Source organism: Herpailurus yagouaroundi, unplaced genomic scaffold (assembly GCF_014898765.1).
Source record: "Herpailurus yagouaroundi ecotype Mexico unplaced genomic scaffold, PumYag 28, whole genome shotgun sequence".
NCBI classification, from domain to species: domain Eukaryota; kingdom Metazoa; phylum Chordata; class Mammalia; order Carnivora; family Felidae; genus Herpailurus; species Herpailurus yagouaroundi.
This window is the reverse complement of record NW_024412376.1, coordinates 18,616,657-18,640,137: the sequence shown is the minus strand read 5'-3', so window position 1 is coordinate 18,640,137 and position 23,481 is coordinate 18,616,657. Positions and strand designations below refer to the sequence as shown.

Here is a 23,481-nt window from a genome sequence, read left to right as displayed (position 1 = left end):
AAGGGGGTTTGGTACAAGTTCAGTCACAGGGGTTTGTTGCTGCTTTTCATCTGGTTCGGGTATCTATATTAAAGTGAACCGGGCTAATTAAATCATTAAACTTGTGAAGTAGGTCTCAAAAAACAAGCTACAATTTTCTGTATTTTTGGTTATAGTTTTTGCTTAGCAACAGCTTTTTACTCTGTGGAAACTTAAAGTCTCTGTTTTTTCTCCTCTGTTGCTAAGGTGGTGGGTTTGGGTATACAGGCAGAGTTATTAAGTGTCCGTTCAGTTTTACAACCTGGTGATAACACTTTGTTGCTAAAAGCTTTCCTTCACATCTGAAACGCCGCGGTGGTATGCTTTGTTTTTACACAGAATGCAGTCTGTTAGTATGTGCATCACTCATGACTTAACAGTGATCAAAATAACTATCTTTTTCAGTAAGTAATAATGCAAAATAACCTTTACAAAATGTTGATAAGTAATATTGTTGAATCTCTTGTTTATCAAATATAACAGCTTCTGTCATTAAACTTTTAACAATAGAATGCAGCCTTCTCTGTGGTTTTGATGCAACACTTTTTAAAGTAGTCTTAATGGATCACCTCAGAATATTAATATTCTTAATTTCAAGGGTCATCACCCATGTACACTTTGTACCTTCCACATATACAGTGTGTTTAAATTAAAGTACATTTGTGGACAATAGCAATATATAAATGGTAATTAAATATTGGTTCTTATACTTAACAAAGTTTAATCTTTTGCATAGTGAGTGGTTAGTTGTGAAATACGTGGAAGTAATCTGATTTTTCATTTTGACACATACTCATTACCAGTCTTTAAACTTTAAAGGTAACTAGTTGTCTGTGGACTTTTGGTGGATTGGAATTTTGAGGAAAAATGTTGACATGTTTTCATTTAGTGGTCGATCTGTATCATCCCTTCTATACGGATATAACTTTGATTTGAAGTATATTGTTTTGTTATTGCAGTGAAAAAAAAGAAGATGGGCACTTTGAATGTGAAACTTTTTTTTTCTATTTAGATCGCTTTTTTCTCCAAACCTTGATATGAAACAAGATTCTATTAACGTTAGTAATTAATACCTATTATGTGAAATTTCTATTTCAAAATAGTTAAACTAACAAAAGCAAAATGATTTTTCCCTGAATTTTGCTAACTCAATTGACAATAACCAGCTGAAGTATTTGCTGTATAGCTAACATAAAACACTAATTAATCTTATTAATGAGATCTTTACAACTTTCACACTGGCTCTTACTGATTTTGACTCTTAATGAGAAATGTGTCCAATGGCGTTAAAAAATGAAATATGCCAAATCAACTCTCTGACTTATAATTTCCAAAGGGGTTTCCTTGTTTCTGGTTCTTCTGTGATACTTAATGATATTAGGTAATACTTAATATTAGGTAATGATACTTAATATTAGGTAATAAATTAATGAGTGTGAAAGGCATAGGGTGTCAAGAGAAGGGTCTGTTTCTCAAAGTTTCCTATACCGCGTGGTTAAATAAATGATGCGTATCTGGTGACATTCCAGTTTAACCATCCCATGTGAAAGTTTTGAAACCGAGAATAAAGATAGACAGTAATATGCCATAAAATAAATGTCGGTCACGTACTTTAGTAGTATTTAACCTGAGAGTTTTAAAAAGTAATATTTCCTTGTAGAAACAAAATTTAAAAGGTAGAAATTATCACTTACTGAAAGAAATCATTGTAAAACAGGAAAAGATAGGCTTTTCTTGGTTTTATTCCATTAAATATAATTGGAAAGAAAATTAGGATAGTTGACATCATTATACAAGTATTGGATAAGTAAGAGTTAAGTCATATGTATGTATATGTGATATGTATATATACACACTCGACCAAATAAAAAGTGACTTGCAGTGATGAATTAACATGGCTAATATTGTGAAATAATATTTTGCTAATGTATCTATAAATCAATGTTACTAAGTCCGCCAAACACCCAGGTTTCCAACTGAAGCATGTAATTTGACTATTGGGTAATGTGTTATTTAAATTTAGCAATTTGTTCTAAAAAGACTATTTCATGGTTAATTGCTAAAATGTTCTTCAAAAGCCATCTTTTACTATATTTATCACTAAGTTGTAAAATCATGAGGGTAGGGATAATGTGCTGATTGAGGCATTGACAGCAGTAAGTACTGAAGCTATTCAAAACAAGTCACGTGCCCACGTGAGCGGTCTATTTTTAAAGCACTTATGCGTAAAACAGCAGTTCTGGTTCTAACTGTGATGTGCTGGTCACGAGAACTGAAAACCTTTACTGTTTTAAATAGTTTAATTATTACAATGACCTGCAGGGAAATAATTTATGGGAATTGAAAATCATAGGATGGCTAATACTTTTTAAATTCTTCTAATTTGTGTTTTATCAGAGCACATCACTAACGGTTTGTCTGTCTATGCAGTATGAAACGTATTTATAAGATAAACTGAGACAAAGTGAGGGTAAACAGAAAATGCTGATAGAAACTATATATAATTTTCATGCTAAACTAAAGTTTAGTACTTTCCACATTTTTTCTCAGTTTTATACTATTACAAGTTAATTGTATTTATTGTCATTTCACGTTTAGAATAATATTTAGGATAATTCCCGTAATAGTTGAACATTGGCTCCATCTATGATGTGGAAAAGAGAAAAAATACGAAATAAAAATTCCCAGATTATTCCTCTAAAAGTTTTTTTTTCTCTTTTCTCTCACATGACCAAAGGGGATTGAAAAAATAATGTCAATAAGGCAATAATTAAAATGTGGGTTTTATTGTTTGGGCTCTGCAAAGTTGGAATCAAGTTACTGAAATTAATGTTTATGCTTTTGACTTTTTTAAGGTTTTAGAAAAATTTAAAAATATATTGTGGTTTTGGTTTATATTTATCAATAATGATTGTCGTGTTATTTTCAGTTGAATTTGTCACTTTTTTGCTGTTATTGGGATGATAGAATTATTTACTTTATTTTCTTTAGAAATACATACACTTATTAAAAATAATCTATTGATAATGCATATGATATTTAGTTGAGGATGATTGTCATATGATTAATGTGTAGTAATTTTTCATTTCACTTTTTTCTTAAAATTTGAATTGCGACTCTTCTCTGGTTTCAGCTGCATTTAAATTAAAGTTATATATTTAGATCATAATTAAGCTGTGCATTAGGGTGATACATAGAACAAAAACAATGTTTTAGAGCAAAACTACTTCATCCAGCATTGTGCCTTTCTTCCTAATTGCTTATACAATAATAAGTAAAAAAAAAAAATACCCCCAAAACACTTTTTTTCCCACATACATTAAAAAGTTTAATTTAAAAAAGTAGCTGTAATTTAGCAACAAAGTTACAGATAATATGACTTGCAGAAATAATACAAGAATTCTCAGAATATGAAAAAGATCTTGCAATATTTTTGTAAATTATTTTTGAAATTAAACAACTAGAGTCAGAATTCCTGAATTTTAAAGCAGAATTTTTTTCAGAATTATTCATAATGATTTTAGAAACTTATGTTTGTCCTAGATTTTTTTTACCACATTGAAAAGTAAAACCAAAACCAAAAACTAGATGCTCAAGTCACTTTTAAACTATGGAACCTTCTCATTTCTTGTACTTCAGAATCCCAGGTGGTGAAATAGGGCTAATCATGCTTGCCACTTCAGGTAATGTGAAGTCCTGAGCTCACATCCTGGACATGGAAAGTACTGTGTGGTAATATTTTGTTTGTAGTCAGAGCCACATGTAAGTTGTCCATGACAGATGTAGGACTTCACCTTCATTAAAAAACAAACAACAAAACAAGACAAAACCTCTCCTGAAAGATTGTTCAGCATCTTTGACCAACTCTTCTAATGTTAATTTGCACCACACTTCGAGGGGATTCTTTCTTTTGGCTAAGAACATCCTTTTTTCCTGTGGCATTTTAAACCTGTTGTATCATGTGAAGATGTCAGATAATTGATAGTGTATGCAGGCTGCCTTGCTTTCCTTTGTCATGCTGATCACTAAAGCTGTAGAGTGTGTCTGTGTTTCTTTTCCAGCAAACACCTCAGATATTGGAAGAGCTAACTAAGGACAGGCGAGAAAATGTAAGGTTTTCCGTCTTCCTGCACTCAGGATTATCAATACACTAGATATAAAATGATGCATTAGTTTGAGTCACACTGCTCTTAATTAGCAAAAATGTAGTGTTTTAAATTAGGATTTTAAAGGACCTTTTCTTGAATTTATGGAAAATCCATTCTGACTCGCTACAGGATCGCACCACACAGACCACTGTAACAAGTGTCTTAATTATTTGCTGTGACCTCGTAGATCGCAACATGATTAGTTCATCACCTTGCCTCCTGGGAGACTGTGTGAAACACAGTCTTCTGTTCACAATCTGGTAAAAAATTAGATAGGTTTTTCTCTTGTTCATTGCTGTGTTGGATAAGTTGTGCAGAATCAATTAGCCTCTTGTAAATTTATTTTTTTTTATTTTTTTTTAATTCTATAAAAGAAACCAAGTCAAGAGTGGAATGTAGGGAAAAGGGTAAGGAAGTTTGGGTGCTTAAGTAGCATATAGAAGAGAATTGAGGTTTTTTTTTTTTTTAAGTTTCGTCAGGAGTGGCCACCACCTTTAGGGAAATTTGCAACTGTGTCTCTGCTTGTAACATTTGTATACAGATCAAAGTCAGCTAAGGTACATCAAGAATAACCTAAAGGAGCGGACACAGATTAAATTCAGAAAAAACCTCAGGCAGGTGTAAGTAGGGTCTGGAAGCCCACGAGGTTGTGTTTTGTCTCAGCAGTTACTCATTTCTCATTTGCTTGGCTTACTGATGATGAAGAGGTGAGCACTGGATACTTTCAATTCTTTTTTTTTCTTTAATTTTTTTTTTAAACTTTATTTATTTTTGAGAGAGAGAGAGCACGAGCGGTGGGGAGGAACAGAAAGAGGGAGACAGAATCTGAAGCAGGCTTCAGGCTCCGAGGCTGACAGCACAGAGGCTCACTCGGAGCTGGAACTCACAAACCGTGAGATCATGACCAGAGCCAAAGTCGGACGCTTAACTGACTGAGCCAACCTGGCGCCCCTGGATACTTTTAATTCTTAAAACTGTCTGACAGGACCATGTTGTTCTCTTTACTTCATGTTCACATGTATTTACACAAGTACCTTTACAGAATCAAAGGTGCAAATGTGCCACGAAATAGGAGGTTCTCAGGATGATAGTAAAGGTAAAGACATACTGGATACTTGTTCTCCATATGAAGATAACAATTCCTAAGTTATCTCAATGTAGTTGTAATTCTTGACGGGACGATGACAGCAACAACAACAACAAAATAAAAACTATTGTTCCACCGAGGATATATAGACACACACATACTTATATGTATACTGGGTTTATTTAAGGGTTGTAAAGAAGACACAGGGCATCCACGAATGTTCAAGAACATGCTTACCACCACTATTCCTCACTAATATGCTGATGTCTGTTACTATCAAACTCCAGCTTGGGTGGCCAGAAGGAGGGTGAAAAAATAAAGGTGTATTTAGGGCTAAAGGCAAATCACATGAATGTTTTCTCCAACTCTTCGACTTCTAGTGTGATGGGGGGAAATGTGGGCTGGAGTAGCCGTACTTTCAAAGTATTCATTTCACTTATTCATTTAGCAACACATATCCACATACATCGCCTCACTTATAAGGAAAAAAATCCCCCCAGTTGTTTCATTTTCTGCAGGTTTTTTCACTTACTTTTGTAACTTTATGCTTTTTCCATTGCTTTGAATCCATAAGAAAGCTGTTAGTCAACCGAGTTGGAAGCATCATTTAAATCATTATCAGTATAATGCTAGGAAGGCATGGAGAGAAATAAAGAAAATGCCTCTTTGTGTAGAAGTACTTACATTTGTTTTGCAAGTGTGACACTCATAGCAAGGATTTAGCCTGGTTAGAATTGCATGGATTATAAACAGGGTGATCTGTTTGGTATCTGGTAATAGAATCAACCCTGTCATGGGTGCCATAGAGGATGGCGGTGGCTCTCAGCTGTCTGGTGCAAGGAGTGCTGGTGTCTCGATGAGGGCTGAGAAGGCTAATTTTAAATTTATTGCTCAATTACTCATGGAATGTTATTTTCAGTACTCGAAGTCTAGAAAGCCAGAGATGGGGAATTTTATTACGAATCATTTTGAACTGTTTTATCATAATAAAAATGAACGCATCGTCAGGGCCGCCACCCAAGTTTGAGTAAGTTGGGCTTTCCTTTTCCCATATTTTTGGCATATCTCCTCAGCAAAAGAATCCAACTGAACTTAATTTTGGGAGAAATATCAGAATTTCCGTACTGGCTTGTTCTCCTTCAATACGTAAGGACGGTGGCTCTGGCACCGAATTGTCAGGGTTCAGATTCTGGTTCCAGCACTTCGCCCTCGGTGGGGTTCAGCGTCACTGATCTTCTCCAAATCAGTTTTCTCTGAAGTCAACTGGGAATGACAGTACTTTTCTTGCAGTGTTACAGTGAGGACCAATGCTTAGTATCTGGAACAGCAGGCAATAAGGGTTAATGAATATAGATTATTGTTATACATAGTGTGATCATTTATAAGCAATCATTGCCTTTAGCAAGGAAATTAGTGTTTGTTCAACAAATATTTACAGATGGTTTTTCTTCTCAAGGTGATGTTAAGAGAGCACAGCAGCACAATGAATATGGTACAGGACTGTCATTGATGTGTTAAATCTGGAAAGGAGGGACTGTTCACATGAATAAGGTCTAGAAAATAAAAGGGCTTTTTCTTTGTAATTTTTTTGTTCCAATGCTTAAGGACAGGTTGTTAATTTTATTTTTCATATAATCATTTATTGCAAAAAATGACTAAATTTTTTGGTATATTGCATTCAAAGTTATTAAAAAATTGAAGCATTTAATAGAAGAGATTTTTGTAAGTAATAATTCTTTGTAGTGACCCCTTTCATTTCCCATAACAGATAAAGCCCATGCCTCACGTCGAGACATTTTGTTTTCTCTACATTAATTACAAACAAGAATCAGAGAACTACTTTTGTTGTTTAAATCTTGGTCATGAGAGAGATTGAATTATTCTGAAGAAAAAAGAATTAAAAGGAGAATAGAAACTATCAAAATCATGAAGCCACTGTACAGAATTTATTATTCCCTTCCGTGGAATTAGGAGACACAGAGAAAGCATATTGTATGTGCCTGTTTTTAATTTTCTAAATAGAAAATCGGTGAGGTAAAATTTATAATCATGAAACAAAGAAACGAGCACCAAATGGTAGAATTTTCTGTATGTTTCACGGGCATGTAGAGAAGGGAGAGAATGATATGGTTGGTCTCTGAACCCACTAGACAGGGCTTCATTCCTGTAGGAGGAGAATACAGACCTGCATCTTTTTACCAAAATTAGACAGGGTTGGGATGAGGCTGAGGGAAAGGCAGATACTTCAGTTTCTAGTGTTGGGCTCACCACTTCCCAAAGTATATCATCTTGGGCAAGTCACTTAACATTATTGAACCTCAGGACTTCATATGTTAACACAGATATTATCTCATAAAAACATGGCAGAGAAAACCAATTGGATTAATATATGTAAATTGCCTGATGCATAGTAAATACTCAAGGGAAGCTAAACAAACAGCATTGCTACCTTTTTCTCAGTTTTTAGGATATTCATTGAAAGTAGTGAGTAAGCTTAATATTGGGCACACCCAGTAAAAATATAATAAAATATAAAAACATATCCCTGTTAATTTATCATTGATAAAAGAGATGTTTATTGGCTATGTGCATGATACTGTGCTACTCCCTGTGGCAAGTAAGTGATTAAGAGATAAATCTGTTTTCAATTAGCTTACAATCTGCTATTAAGAAAAGGCATGCACACACCCATAATTTAGGGATGGATTAAATTGTTTTATAAGAAATACATGTTTCAGTTATATATAGTTTAGAAGACATAGAGAAATGTCAGTTATTGTGTGATATTTATGTGGTCCTGATTGTTTCCTGCACATTTACTGATTTAATCTTTCAACAATTCATTGAGATAGGTCCTTCTGAATGGCTCAATACACAGTTACATAAGACACAAAGACAGAATTTGAGTCTGTGCACTCTGGATTCATAAAAAGAAAAATGATGAACAGTGTTAACAGTCACATAATTTAAGGCAAGTGAGGACTTTGAAGAAGTGGCTGGGATTGATAGTCCCTGATACTGTCTTCATTGTAGTTACACACAATGATAGAGGTAGGAACAAAATTGTAAATGGTTAAATGAGAACACTAAGCATACAACTAAAATATCTTATAGGACAGAGAATAAGTATCATTGGGGCTAGCATTGATACAAACAGCTGAATGTAGGGTCCTGGTTGACAGCAAACAAGAGAAGCCAGAAGGCTGATGCCGTGGGAGGGTGAGGGGCCAGTCCCCAAGGACAATGAAGGTAGATGAAAACAGAGCAGAAGGAGAGAAGCTGAAAAGGTTGTTAGGATCTGAAAGGTAAGTATAGAGCCTGTGCTTGTTATAGTTTGGCAGAGAAGTCTGAGATTTTTCCTATTACAAGTATCCTGCTAACTTGGAAAAGTAATTGAACATTTGTGAAATGTTCTGCAAAGTGTGAAAGGGTATAATATAGATACATATCTATAATATCTAGATAGATGATAGTTAATTAGATGTTTATCATAGTATATGTAATCCTATAATAAAGATCGAAGACTATAATACTGAATGGGAATGTCAAGAAACCGCGAAAAGACAGAGGAATAGAAAGCTGTATGCCTGGTCAATAAGGCAGCCGTGCACCTGTCAAAATAAATGCAGGCAATGAACAGATGTGCAAAGCAAAGTAAAAAAAAAAGCAATTGGTTAAGAATACATAGTGGGATGGGGCAGTGGAGGAATATTTATAACAAGGACAAGGAGATAGTGGTATTCAATTGCCAAGAATTTCAAGATAGTAGATGAATAATAAAAGTCATGAAATCATTATGATCCAAACATTAGAGTACAAGCAAGAATAAAAGACAACATATTAATAATGAAAGTTAAAGCAACATTTATTTATAATTTCTTACCATGTGCCAGACACCATGTTAAGCTGTTCTTAAATAGTCGCAGCAAATTCATGATACATGGAATGTTACTATCCTATAGGCAAAAGTGAAGAGATTTTTCAAAATTTGTGAAGATCTTACAGTGATTATTCTATTAACATTGAAGTGTTGGACTGTCTAGGATTTACCATGTAATGTAACTACATTGGACACATCCTGGACCATAGCAACACAAGAAAGTATATATTAACTCAGCGATGTAAGGAAATATACACAGCGGCTAAGGGCTTGGATATGAGAGCCAGGCTGCCTGGTTTCAATTCCAACTCTGTTATTTGCTACCTGGGACAAGTTGCTTATCTTTTCTGGATCTTAGATTTGCCATTTCTAAGATGGGTATAAAAAGTAGTGCCTATTTGATTGAATCGATATATGGGTTAAATAGGTTAATGTGCTGAAAATGTTTGGGAAACTGGATTGCAACATAGCAAGCCATTTTAGTATTAGCTATTATTATCTTTTAGAATTCTAGGGAATTGAGATGAGATAAAAAAGAAGGAAATGTTCTTACACACCATTTCTTTCGTAGACCCATCATGAGGGTATATAAAAATCTGCATTAAAAAATGTTCAGAGTATCTTTAACTTCTTTAACTTCTTTTCTTGTGTGTGTGTGTGTGTGTGTGTGTGTGTGTTGTTTGTTTGTTTACTTATAGTAGCCCATATGGAAATAGTATAGCATTTAGTTTAAAAGTTTTTCTAACTTGAAGCAAGGGCTCACATAGTCATACATGTCAGAAGCAAACTAAATTTCAACAGAGAATTTAGTTCTTTCCCGCATATGCAATCAGCACCAATGCTGTTATGGTGACCTTTCCCCTCATATATATTTTTTTTGTGTGCTGTTTTCTTCACATGGTGTTGATTTCTCAATGTGTATTTTGCCCTCAAGGGATAAAAACTATCTTATAAATTATGTCATTAAGTCTGAACTTCCATAAAGGATTATCTAAAATAGTTTTCAGGGCTGAATAGTTTATTTTATTATTTTATATAACTTGAATTTTAACATTATTGTTCTGGTTGCTTCTGAATGATGCTGTTTGAGCCCGGAGTAGAGAACTTGACAAAGGAAATGCTATCTCACTCCTAGTGCATCAGAGAAAAGAACTGGCTGAAAAGACAGAGGAATAGAAAGCTGTAGAAAACTCCGTGGTGAGGGGAGGTGAAAATGCTCTCATTCCCTAGCTGAGTGAACTTTATCATTTATTTAGGTAGCCTAACAGAAGGGTGTCAGATTAACAACTATGTAATGGGATTGTTTCCCCCTCTTGACTTCTACAGGAACTTCCAATTTTTCTTTCACCAACTGAAGGAAATTACATTTTCTGCATTATCCTTAGCATTTTTAGGCAGAGATCTTGAGTCCTAATATATGAAATATGGAGGGAAAGAGAAGCATCAGAGAGGCCAAAGGGATACTATTCAAGGACGGGTAGAAAAACAAACTACTTTATCATGTTGCCCCCCTCTTCCCTCCTTTTTTTCTGCTCAGAGCCCATTGTCCTCCCTTTTTCCTTTACCATTTTCCTTAAAGAAAAATTTCAAGTGGAAATCGATTTGGTCAGTTATTGGCCCTACGAATAGACGAAAGACTTCAAACTCGAAAAGCTTGAGTCTTTTGCAGTATATTAAAAACAAAAGGTTCTATTGAACCTAACTGCATTTTCAGTTATTGAAATGTGTATGATGTGAGAAATAGTTTTTAGCTCAAGGCTTCTGCTGTTGATCTGTGTTGCTGTCGTTTTGTTTGTAATCCTAGGAGCTGACACCTTATTTCATATTGTGCCATCAGAAGGTAAACATTGCTTAGTTGTGTCACCTCAAGGGAGATGATCTTGCATAAGTTAAAAATAAAAACTTGCACAATGAAGCCAAAACTACTAGTATTGAATCTCTCTATGCTTTCCCACTCCGCACTTTTTCCAAAGTTTTTCTAAAGCTGCTTTTCTAAAGCTGCTTTTCCCAACCTTCTCGTCTGTTGTCAAATCTCCCTTGCCACCACCTCTGTTATCATGCTCCGTAGATAGTCTGGCCTCATTCTTCACTGACAGCATAGTATTTTCATACTAGGAGAACCAAGACTTTATGCCATAAAACCAGGAAAATTACTTGCAGTTATTTCCCAGGTCTGTACTTGCCTCCTGTCACTGTGGAAAAATGCTCCTTGTTTTAGGATACATAAGGACTGTTTACCCAGACTGTAGACCACAACATTTTGTTAGGAATTTCACATAGACTTGTTGTGTTTTTGTTTTGTTCTTTTTTTCTCATTCACTGATTTTTAGTCTTTTCCTTTCTGATCCATCCTCCACATTAATATTTAAACTTTCTCAGATTTCTCTCACTATTGGAGGAGTGCAGGGAGCAAGAGAAAAGCATAGACATCACCCCCCTGCCACACACCCCTTTAACTACTGCCTTGTGTCTCTCCTCTTAACCACAAAACTTGATGTGTCTTCTTCCTGACTTTCTGCTTCTGTGTACCTTAGGCTGATTCCAACTCCTCTAATCTGCAGTAGCTCCTATCCGGCCTTGTCACTGGTAGTTAATTCCAGAAACACTTCTCATTAGTCACACTACTTGATAGAGTTTAACTAAACTCTCTTACCTGATACAATCAGAGTAAGGAGACTTAGAAGAGGTTGGAAAAAGCAGCTTTGGGAAACAAGCAAGAAGGCTGAATAGGAACACGTACACTGATTCTATACTGGTACTTTAGGCTTCACTGTGCAACCTCCCCTTTTAATTCTTCTATCCCCATGGTCCCTCCCAGCCATCACCCGTGCACAGTCACATTGACCAGTGTCTTTATAGACTCCTACTTCTTTTCCTTAAAATGCTATTTTCTTGGGGTTCTCTGCAGTTACATCTTGTCTGCATTCTCGGCAGAGGGGTGTGTGGGAAGGGACAATTCTCCCAGCCCCTCGTAATTGCACCTATTGAATTTAAATGGATGGCTCCCAAATTACTATGTCTAATTTGCCTTTACCTCTATGCACATGATCCACACTCCACACACCAATCTGAAATCTAGAAACATGTTTTAAGCCTTAAATGTCTACAATGAAATCCATCTTTTCTCTTCCACTCCCTGAATTGGCTCTCCCTGTGTGTCTCTTATCTAAATGAAGTACACCCTCATCTATTCGGGTTTTCAGTACAGTTGGTACCTTCATTATGTTTCCTCTCAAATTCAGTTGACCTAAGCATTAGCAATTCTTCCTAAAACATCTCTCTTGAACTCATCCACATCTCTTGATGCCCATTGCCACCGCACTGGTTGGGACGAACCAGCATGAACACTTCACTGGATTTCTGGGAAAGACCCCCAACCTGATATTCCTGCCTCCAGCGTGTCCTCCAGTCCACACTCAGAGCAGCCAGATTTTTTATCCCAGTCCCTAACTGGACAGACCATGGCCATTTGTCAGTCTATTCATTGGTTTCCCATTTCTTTGGGTTAAAGTTGAAATTCTTTAATATGGCTTTACTGTGTTAAACTCTCCTTGATGAACCCAACTGCTCACTACTTTACTGCCAAGGTTCCCTGTGCTCCAGACACTCTGAATTTCTCTCTCATTCCTTAGAATATCACGTTCTCTCCCCTGTGGGAATTTGCATGTAGTTTATCTTCAGTCTTACCTGGGTAATTTCTACTTTTCTTCAGATTCTTTCTGGGAAACTTCCCCTGATCGCTCAAGCTTGAGTTGGGTACCTTACCTGAGTGTTTCCTAAGAAAAACTTTCCTTTTCTGCCCTTATAATGAAACTTATCAGTCTGTATGTTAACTACCTGATTAAGTCGTTTATTCACCATTAATCATTAAATTTTCTGAACTTAGTAATAGGTCATCTGGTGCCCTCCTCCCCACAAAAAGTTTGTCCATGTACTGATTCCTTGAACTTGTGAATGTTACCTTATTTGGAGGAAGAATTTTGTAGATGTAATTAATTGAAGGATCTTGAGCTACATTTTGGATTTTCCTTTTAGGCCCTAAATCCAGTGACAAGCATCTGTATAAAAGACACACAACATGATGGTGGTGGCGGGGGAGGGGGGGCGGGATTTGATGAACAGAAGAGAAGATATAGACAGAAGAAGGAGGTGCAATGTGAAGATGGAGGTGGAGATTGGAATGATGAAGGGTAAGCCAAGCAGTTTGAAGAGGCAAAGCAGTAATGAGCCTCCAGAGATAACGTGGCCCTGCCAACACTTTGATTTGGGATTTCTGGCCTCCAGATCTGTGAGAGAATAAATTCCTGTTGTTGTAAGTCACCTCATTTTTAGTGATTTGTTATGGCAGCCCCAGAAAGCTAATACAATTAGAAATTGTCTGAGGGTGCCTGGGTGGCTCAGTTGGTTAAGCATCCTACTTCAGCTCAGGTCATGATCTCACGGTTTGTGAGTTTGAGCCTTGCGTTGGGCTCTGTGCTGACAGCTCGGAGCCTGGAACCTGCTTCGGATTCTGTATCTCCTTCTCTGTCTGCCCCTCCCCAACTTGTGTGCTGTCTCTCAAAAAATAAATAAATGTAAATTTAAAAAAATAAAAAAAAATTGTCTTTCTCTACATTTTAATTCCAGTGCCTAGCATTACCTGGCCACATGTTAGACATTAAATAAATATTTCTTGAAAGAATTAGGAGTGATAGATACAAGTTGTTTTCTACATATTAAACTTACATGAGCTGAAATATTATTTTCTTTACATTTCTTAATGTTTATTTTTGAGAGAGAGAGAGAGAGAGAGACAGTGTGAGTGGGGAGAGGCAGAGAGAGGGGGAGACACAGAATCCCACGCAGGCTCCAGGCTCTGAGCTGTAAGCACAAAGCCTGACATGGGGCTCAAACTCACAGCCTGCGAGATCATGACTTGAGCCGAAGTCAGATGCTTAACTGAGCCACCCAGTCACCCCGAGCTGAAGTATATTAATACATGTTAGAATATGCACAACCCATTGTGTATGCTAAAATATCACATATGTATTATCAAACAACTGTGAATATAAAAAGGTAACTGTTGTCATTATCATGAATTAAGGTTCTATTTGCATGTGTTTGTTCTGTCAGTCTTTTTCTGGCTATAAATATGCTGTTTTGTCAAGACTTGACTGATCCTGACACTGAAAAATCACAATTAGATTTCATCAAGCATATAGATATCTGAGACACTATAGAAGCCATGTATAGTTTCAGTAACTTTAATGAAAAGAATGGTCACCTTTGAGTGAGCTGGTAAGATAAACAACAAAATATAATAATTGAGTGTGCTCTTTCTCCAATTATGGTAACACCTACAGTATAACTTACACTTATAAAATGTTTGAGCACAAGGTATGTCTACATTAAAATAACTACTGTGACAATTTAGGAAAGACTTTTTAAGAAAATTTTACTAATTTGTACAAAAGCTTACAAGCTTTTGCTAATAACACAAGCTTTTGTTAATTAATACAATCTACAAGGGAGCACTAAGCAGGATGCTTCATTTTAAAAGTCATTTTGGAAATGTAGATTGATGTATTTCAAGGAGTTTAATTTGAATGCTTCAGATCTTAAGACTTCTGTTAGTGTGATTGTGTAACACAGGTCCTCATTATTACAGCCCCCCTCTTTTGAAAATGTCTACCTTGATTTACCTGTGTTCATTTTAATTAGCAGTTGTCTAGCAGGGGTGGGGAAGCAGGGAGAGGGAGGGAGGAAATTCAAAGGGTAAACTTATGAAAGAGATTAGGGAAAAATCTAAGAGCTAGAAAAGATATGACAGGGTTTATTTGGTAGAGACATATTTAATGCAGTGTCTTGGGGGAAATCTCTTACTGTTCTGATAATTAAATAGCATTGTGTTTGATGAGATGGTTCCAAAAAGCTCTTCATGATGCTAAATTGCTTCAAGCACATTAATTATATTTCCTCTTGTTTGCACTAGTATTATGGTCAGCTTTGGATTTTGAACTTTTCATTCTGACATTTCTATCTACTAGTCACCTAACTTGACCTTCTTTCATTTCAGATGCTTTTGTGTTTGTCTTAATAGTGTTTTAAAGTGATTTTCAATATAAGAAGGTTTATCAACTGTATTCAGCTTCAAAAATATATGCAGAAATATCAGAGGGAGTTGTTTAAATCAGGTCTTCTCCCTTAATATCATCAGTTCAGTGGCATCTGTTATTCAAAATGCCATTTAAAATGTTGTATAGTTGGACAAAGATAACACATGATATTACACATTGACTTCTGTCATAATATTTAAATGATTTTTAGGCTCATAAAACAATTTTTTAGGCTCTGTCACCTAACAAAAATATGTCCATGGGTGCTGTGTTGATCATTATGAGAAAATAATGTGCATACAATTTTAAGCAACTTGTTTGACTTGAACACTAAAGAAGTACTTTTCCTGTTTGCAACACTTTATATGATTTTACATTGTTTCTGTTAGTATCTGCAATTACATATTTCTACTTATTTGAGACATTCTGTCATTGTCAGAGATCTTGTAGTGATGTATTTACTCTAAATGATTCATCAGTATCTTTCATGTAGATATATACAAATATTATTTTTTGTGGTATTTTTAGATGGGAAAAGTTTCATTTTCATTTTACTGATGCAATGTGTAGATTCTGGTGAAAATTTTCTTAAGTAATAAATTTTAAAAAACATTTTAATCCAAGTATGGCAATCAAATATTTGCCATAGATACCTGGCCTTTTTAAATGTAAGATAGTAGTTTGTGTTTGTTTACCAGAGTCTTCTCATCCTCTTTATTATGTTTTGCAACCCCGTCTTTAAGTTGGGTAGGTTATTCCTTTTAATTTATGCTTATCTTATGAATCAATTTATTTAGTTTCTTATCTTATTCTTTGCTGATTTTCATTTACTTACCTATGACTGATATTTAATAGTGTTTTCCCTTCTTCCCAGTGTGATATTGATTATATGGACAAGTGCATGTATATGTATTTTCACATATATATTATATGTATGTGAATTTTGCCATTGTCAGGATTGATGGACATTTGAGTACTTTGTGAGAAAGTTTTGAATATTTTCATTTCTCATTTTAGCATGTGTCATTTTGTTGCCTAGTTTATTAGGTTTGAGTAAATATAAAAATTTGAGCCTTGACTCTCAAAAACATCACTTGAGAATAGTGAATAAGAATGATTTTTTATGGGGCGCCTGGGTGGCTCAGTCGGTTAGGCGTCCGACTTCAGCTCAGGTCATGATCTCATAGTCCGTGAGTTCGAGCCTCGCGTCAGGCTCTGTGCTGGCAGCTCAGAGCCTGGAGCCTGCTTCAGATTCTGTGTCTCCCTCTCTCTGGCCCTCCCCCGTTCATGCTCTGTCTCTCTCTGTCTCAAAAATAAATAAACATTAAAAAAATATATAAATAAATAAATAAAAAGAATGAATTTTTTTTTATTTTTTACCATGGGCCCAGGAGAGAGTGTCATAAAGTTAAAGAATGAAAGTTAAGTAGGTCTCTGCCTTACCTGGTGGTGAATATTTGAGGCTGACATATGAGTACTTCTAGGCAAACATAAACATGAGGCAAGATTTCTGAGTTCTACCACCATCAAAACAAAATGTTTAAGAACACTTTATCCTCATTACAATACACATCCTCAAAGTTAGACTTGGGGTTTACTTTTCAGTTTTTAAGGTTGCCCTAAACTTTTACTTTAATCACTATGGAATGCTATGGGGCGGTTCATATCTGATTTAGATGATTCTCTCCTAAAGCCTTTTCTATAAAGCCTGATGAGTAGTGTGTTGAGCAGTATTAAGAGTAGTTGAGTGCACAGAAACAGTATGTAAAATCTGGGGTGTGATATGAAAGACAATTTTCCTTTTTGTATGGATGTGAAGTAGAGTGTAAATTATTTATCACAGGGTGCAACAGATCCATGATGAATTGGTATGGAGGGGTGACTGATATTTTTTATGAATTTATGTTCCATTTATTAAAAAATATTAAAAGTACTTATTGCTAATAATAAATGTTATACATGAATGAATTCTTGGAGCTTTCAAATATCTTATTCCAATTTTAATTAATTTGTTAAATATATATTGCATTTAGTTAGAATTTGATGAGCTGCCTAATGTTAAGCACACAATAGACTTAGAAGAAAAATAGTTCTATTCTGCCATAAACTACTTCAATACCAGGCTAAAATCTTAACTATTTTGAGACTTTATCAATTTCTTTTCTTTTTTTTTTTTTAATTTTTTATGTTTGAGACAGAGACAGAACATGAACGGGGGAGGGTCAGAGAGAGAGGGAGACCACAGAATCCGAAACAGGCTCCAGGCTCCGAGCTGTCAGCACAGAACGCGACGCAGGGCTCAAACTCACAAACTGTGAGATCATGACCTTAGCTGAAGCCGGATGCTTAACTGACTGAGCCACCCAGGTGCCCCTATCACTTTCTTTTTTTTTATAGTGGTTTCTGCATATTTTCACTTGCAGTCTTTTTTTTTTTTTTTTTTGCTTTAAGCACATTGTCATATTTTAAATGTTAGATAAAATTTGTGCTTATACAATGGTAAGGAGGAATTTTATTTTCCACTCATCAACTACTGTTTAAAAAAATATTAGGTTTTTATATTTTACAATAAGAATTATTATTCTGTTTTATTTTAAATCCAGTGTAGCTAACATACAGTGTTATATTGGTTCCAAATATACAATATCATGATACCACAATTCTGTACATCACTCAGAGCTCATCAAGATAAGTGTACTCTTAATCCCTATCACCTATTTCACCCATCCCCCCACCCGCCTCCCCTATGCTAACCATCTCTTTGTTGTTTATATGAATAGTGGTTTTTGATTTATCTCGTATTTTCCTCCTTTGTTATTTGTTTCTTAAATTCCACATATGAGTGAAATCATATGGTATTTGTCTTTCTCTGATTGGCTTATTTTGCTTAGCATTATATCTTTAGATCCATCCATGTTGCTGCAAATGGAAAGATTTCATTTTTTGATGGCTGAGTAATATTGTAGTGTGTGTATGTATATACATTCGTACATGTACACACACACACACACACACACACACACACACACACACACCATATCTTCTTTATCTATCAATGTATTCTTGGGCTTCTTCCATAGTTTGACTAATGTAAATAATGCTGCAATAAACATAGGTCTCATCTATCCTTTTGAATTAGTGTTTTTGTTGTCTTTGGGCAAATACCCAGTAGTAAATTTACTGGATCATATAGTATTTCTGTTTTTAATTTTTTAAGAACCCCCATACTGTTTCACACCGTGGTTGCACCAGTTTGCACTCCCAACAATGGTGCACAGAATTTCTGTTTTCTCCACATGCTTGCCAACACTTGCTGTTTCTTGTTTTTGATTTTAGCTATTCTGACAGGTGTGAGGTGATATCTCCTTGTAGTTTTGATTTGCATTTCCCTGATGATGAGTGATGTTGAGCATGTTTTCATGTGTCTGTTGGCCATCTGTATGTCTTCTTGGAAAAATGTTCATGTCTTCTGCCCATTTTTAATTGGGTTATTTGGTGTGTGTGTGTGTGTGTGTGTGTGTGTGTGTGTGTGTGTGTGTGTATTGAGTTGTACAAGTACTTTTTATATTTTGGATACTGTTTATCATTATTGTCATTTGCAAATATGTTCTCCGATTCAATAGGTTATCTTTTGGTTTGGGGATTGTTGTCTTTGCTGTACAGAGGCTTTTTATTTTGATGGAGTCCCATTAGTTTGTTTTTGCTTTTGTTTCCCTTGTCTCAGGAGACCTATCTGGAAAAATGTTGCTATGGTCAATGTCAGAAAAATTACTGCCTGTGCTCTGTCCTAAAATTTTTATGGTTTCAGGTCTCACATGTAGGTCCTTAATCCATTTTGAGTTTATTTTTGTGTGTGGTGTAAGAAAGAGGTCCAGTTTCATTTTCTTGCATGTTGCTGTCCACTTTTCGCAACACCATCTGTTGAAGAGACTGTTTTCCTTTGGGTATTCCTTCCTGCTTTGTCAAAGATTAATTGCTCACATAGTCGTGGGCTCATTTCTGCAATTTCAGTTCTTTTCAGTTGATCTGTATGTTTGTTTTGTATTTTTGTGTAACGACTTGATCACTATAGCTTCATAATGTAACTTGAAGTCGGGTTGCAACGCCTCCAGCTTTGCTTCTTTTTTTTTCAAGATTGCTTTGTCTATTTGGGGTCTTTGTGGTTTCATACAAATTGTAAGATTGTTTGTTCTTGCTCTGTGAAAAATGCTTTTGGTATGTTGATAGGAATTACATTAAATCTGTAGCTTGCTTTGGGTAGTATGGATATTTTTACAATATTCTTCCACTCCACAAGCATGAAATGTCTTTCCAGTTCTTTGTGTCATCTTCATTTTTTTTTTCATCAATGTTTTATAGCTTTCAGAGTACAGATCTTTTACCTTGGTAAAGTTTATTCCAAGGTACTTTATTACTTTGGTGCAATTGTAAATGCAGTTGTTTTCTTAATTTCTCTTTCTGCTGCTTCACCATTAATGTATAGAAATGCAACAGGTGTCTATGTATTCATTTTGTATGCTGTGTTCTTACTGAATTCATTTATCAGTTCTAGTAATTTTTTGTGGAGTTTTTAGGGTTTCCTATATATCTATATATATTTTGTCATCTGCAAATAGTGAAAGCTTTACTTCTTCTTTACCAGTTTTGATACATTTTATTTCTTTTTGTTGTCTGATGGTGTGGCCAGGACTTTCAGTATTATGTTGAATGGAAGTGATGAGTGTGGTCATCCAAGTCTTTAATCTGCTATTTGTGAATAGTATTTTCCAAGTTATAACATCAGATTTCATGTTGTTAAAGTAGGGTCAGCATATGAATTTATATTAGGGCAGACTTTGATCCACTGATTAAACATTTGGTCTAGTTTATTAAAAGAAAAATTTTGAATTGTATGAATTATTTTAGAACATGCATATACACATTTTGATTTTTTGCATCAAATAGCTGTTACTTTAACCCATGCTGATATTGTCTACTAGAAACACGCTGTGTTAGCAAAACTATTTCAATTATTTGAAAATTGTAAGCAAAATATGCAATGTTATCTCATTGCATGATGCTTTTCATTCTCTTGTCATGAGTTTTTATTGGAAAAAAAAAAAAGATTCCTTTCAGTTACTAAATAAACTTTTCTTTCAGCCAAGTCTTCATATTTCCTGGCTACACTTGGAAACTAGTCTGTAAGCAGATGCTGTAGGAAAAAAAAGAAAGAAAAAAGAAATAAGAACAATAAAAGAAACAACAACAACAGAACCCAACCTCATATTTCATGGAATTCTGTGATTCTGAATATAAATATTTTAAGCCAAGTATTGTTTTTCCACCTACCAAATGTGGTTGATTGCCATTTCAAGATGAATAAAATAATCTTGGCTAACTTTCTTTTAAGTCAGATGAGGAAGCTAAGCAAAGATGTGGTTTGCCAAAACCACACAAATTGAGTTAACATTCAAGCCTGGACCTAATTCACCTATTTATCTTCCTGAGGCTAATGAAGTATGTATGTGTGTGTATGTATATGTACGTATATGTGTGTATATATATAACAGCCTGCTTTACAAAGGTGTCACCAGTATATCTGTCCATCAGAAATGTCACACTGGAACTTGAGATTGATGGGTTGATTGGCTTGGTAAATTTAGAGTAACCACCCTCATAAACTCTTCCAGATCCTTCCTCTGCAGGAATTTCTCTTACATTGCCCTCATTCAGAGCGTGCAATAAGAACTTGTTAATGGATTTTACATTTTACACACATTTACAATATGTGATGGTTCATAAATATTAGGAGGAGAGAGGAAGTACTAGTGCCTGGAAAGTATAGATGCACCCTTTAAAGATGTGTCTCTAGAAAATTATGAAAAGCGGTCTCCTGTATTATTGGTTCATGCAGGAGGTATGACATGTATAGATAAAGATTCAGGACTGGTACCTATAGAGTCTATAGGGAATGCCTTGTTGTTGTTTGTTTTGTTTTTCCCACAGTGTGAAGGAATGTTATTTCAATTGAAGAATCTTGTAGAAAGGATATTTAGTCACAAGCGGCAATATTTGTGTCACAGTTAGCAAAAGGTGGGAATTATCTGAACTAAAGGCAGCACATGTGTAGTTTTATCATTTAAAGAACATTCTGCATGTTCCTCTCAGCATCTTCACTCTGTTTACATTTTGGAAAAAAAGATTGACAAATACATTACTTAGAGATTAGGAGAAAATTTGAAAGGATTTATGAGGTCACGAGCTCATTTTCTATTTAATTTTCCCTGGTTTTCTATTTATGACACTGCAAGAGTAGAATACACTACTCTACTTTAAAAGATATACAGAGTACTGTAGAAAAATAGAAAATGTCTTCTTTACTTTATCTAGGTTGTTTGGTCTGGTTGTGTGTGTGGGTGTGTATGTGTCTGTTTCTGCACATGTACATGCGGTGGTTCTGTTTTACTGTTTATTATTTAACATGTGTTGGAGGCTAGATTATTTTAATTTTTACTTAGGTTTTGTAGCTTACCGATAGTTTATAGTTTAATAATGTGAATTAGAGGTTACTAAGTGGCAGATATATTAATTTGGCAGAAAGACTATATATATAATATTCACTATCTATGGTGGCATAGATTATTATGTTGTATTTTTATTGTTTATGGATTCAGCATTATATTTTAAAGCAATTTGGAGTCTCTATTCACGGTGACATCTTGAGAACACAAAATAAATGTCCATTTTATTAATAAATAATAATTTAGTTTTATATATTGTTACTATTATATGTCTGCAAGTGCCTAAATTTTAATTACTTAGTAATGGTGAAGTAACTTTTGTGATATATTTTGTCATGTTAAAGACAACCTGTCAGATTTCTTTTATCATTAGTCCTCACATTTTAAAATAATAATAGTGACTATACTGACGAAAAGAATTTCTGGAAAGTTCTTGTAATTCAGCCAATAAGAGGAGGGGAAGAAGGAACATTGACTGCAATATCTATGTACTCATTAGATTCTATGTAATACTTAGAGTTGAAGGTAATGGTAAGGTGGTGTTATTATTTAGCCCCATGTAGTATCACAGAATATTACTACCACTAACAGTAATTGAATTTCCTTCTTTGACACTGTTTCTCTTCTAGTATGCCTCAGTGATGTGGGCCCTGAGACACTCAACTTGGTATTATATCCATAAGAAGCTGAAGTTTTGCCCTCACTTGAGACAAATGCTTGATGAAAAATGCTTGATGGAAATATGTGTATATTTAATTATATGGAAATATATGGAATATATGGATATAATATATAAATGTACAATATACAATATAAAAATATATATAAATATATGGAAATATATTCCATCAAGTGTTTTTCATATATGTATATATATTTGTACGAATATATAATGTATATATACATTTATTTATATTTATATATATGTATATACATTTGAAAATATTACTGATTGTGTTTACATATGGTTTTAACATCCCATATTTTGGAGACTACTCACTATTCTGATTTTGCACTGTCTGTCATGTCTGGTCCTCACTAACATAGAGGTGAGCTTAAGAACATTGGGGGTAACAATGACAGTTTAACAATTGCTCAAGAGCCAATCAAAATCCTTTTGTTTTTATAAATGATTATTTATTAAGAAATATTTCAGACATTAAAAATGTAGGGAAAACACAATATACATGACAAATATTGTCATCTTTGGAGATAATACAGAACAAATATAATTGAAGAAACCCAGCCTCCGCCACAAAGCACTCCTTTTGTAAATGCCTCTCTCTTTTCTAGATCTGTAACTATTATCCTAAATTTGTATCCAACATTCCTATAGAGATATTTATACATTTACTTTACATATTTGCTAGCCTAAGTGTATAAGTAGGTAATACTGTCTATTTCATGTCCTTTCTCTTTATTTTTTATTTAGTAATATGTGTTTGCAGTATTAAATCTTTTTAGTTACATTTTATTCATTAATTTAATTATTTTATTCATTCACTTGTTTCTTTGAAAAGATGTATAATATTTTGAAAAGATGTATAATATTTACCTTACAGATTTTACACCTTAATTTAACTAAGCTAAATTTGTCCTTTTTAGTTTATTTTTGTCATCACTATAAATGTCATCTTATAAAATTAAATGATATCATTAATGAAGTTCAAGTTAGCAGTCATCTTATTTATGGTTAATATTTTTTGTGTTAGAAGAAATCTTTGCCTAAGTCATTTTAAAAATGTCCCCTATT

The 23,481-nt window shown here is 34.6% G+C and overlaps 1 protein-coding gene across 4 annotated transcripts in view; it reads left to right on the top strand.

Annotated features, from left to right (window-relative positions):
• Nucleotides 1-23,481, top strand: part of GALNTL6 (polypeptide N-acetylgalactosaminyltransferase like 6) — a 1,208,379-nt gene that overhangs the window by 1,909 nt on the left and 1,182,989 nt on the right. The gene's annotated exons all lie outside the window — the stretch shown is intronic.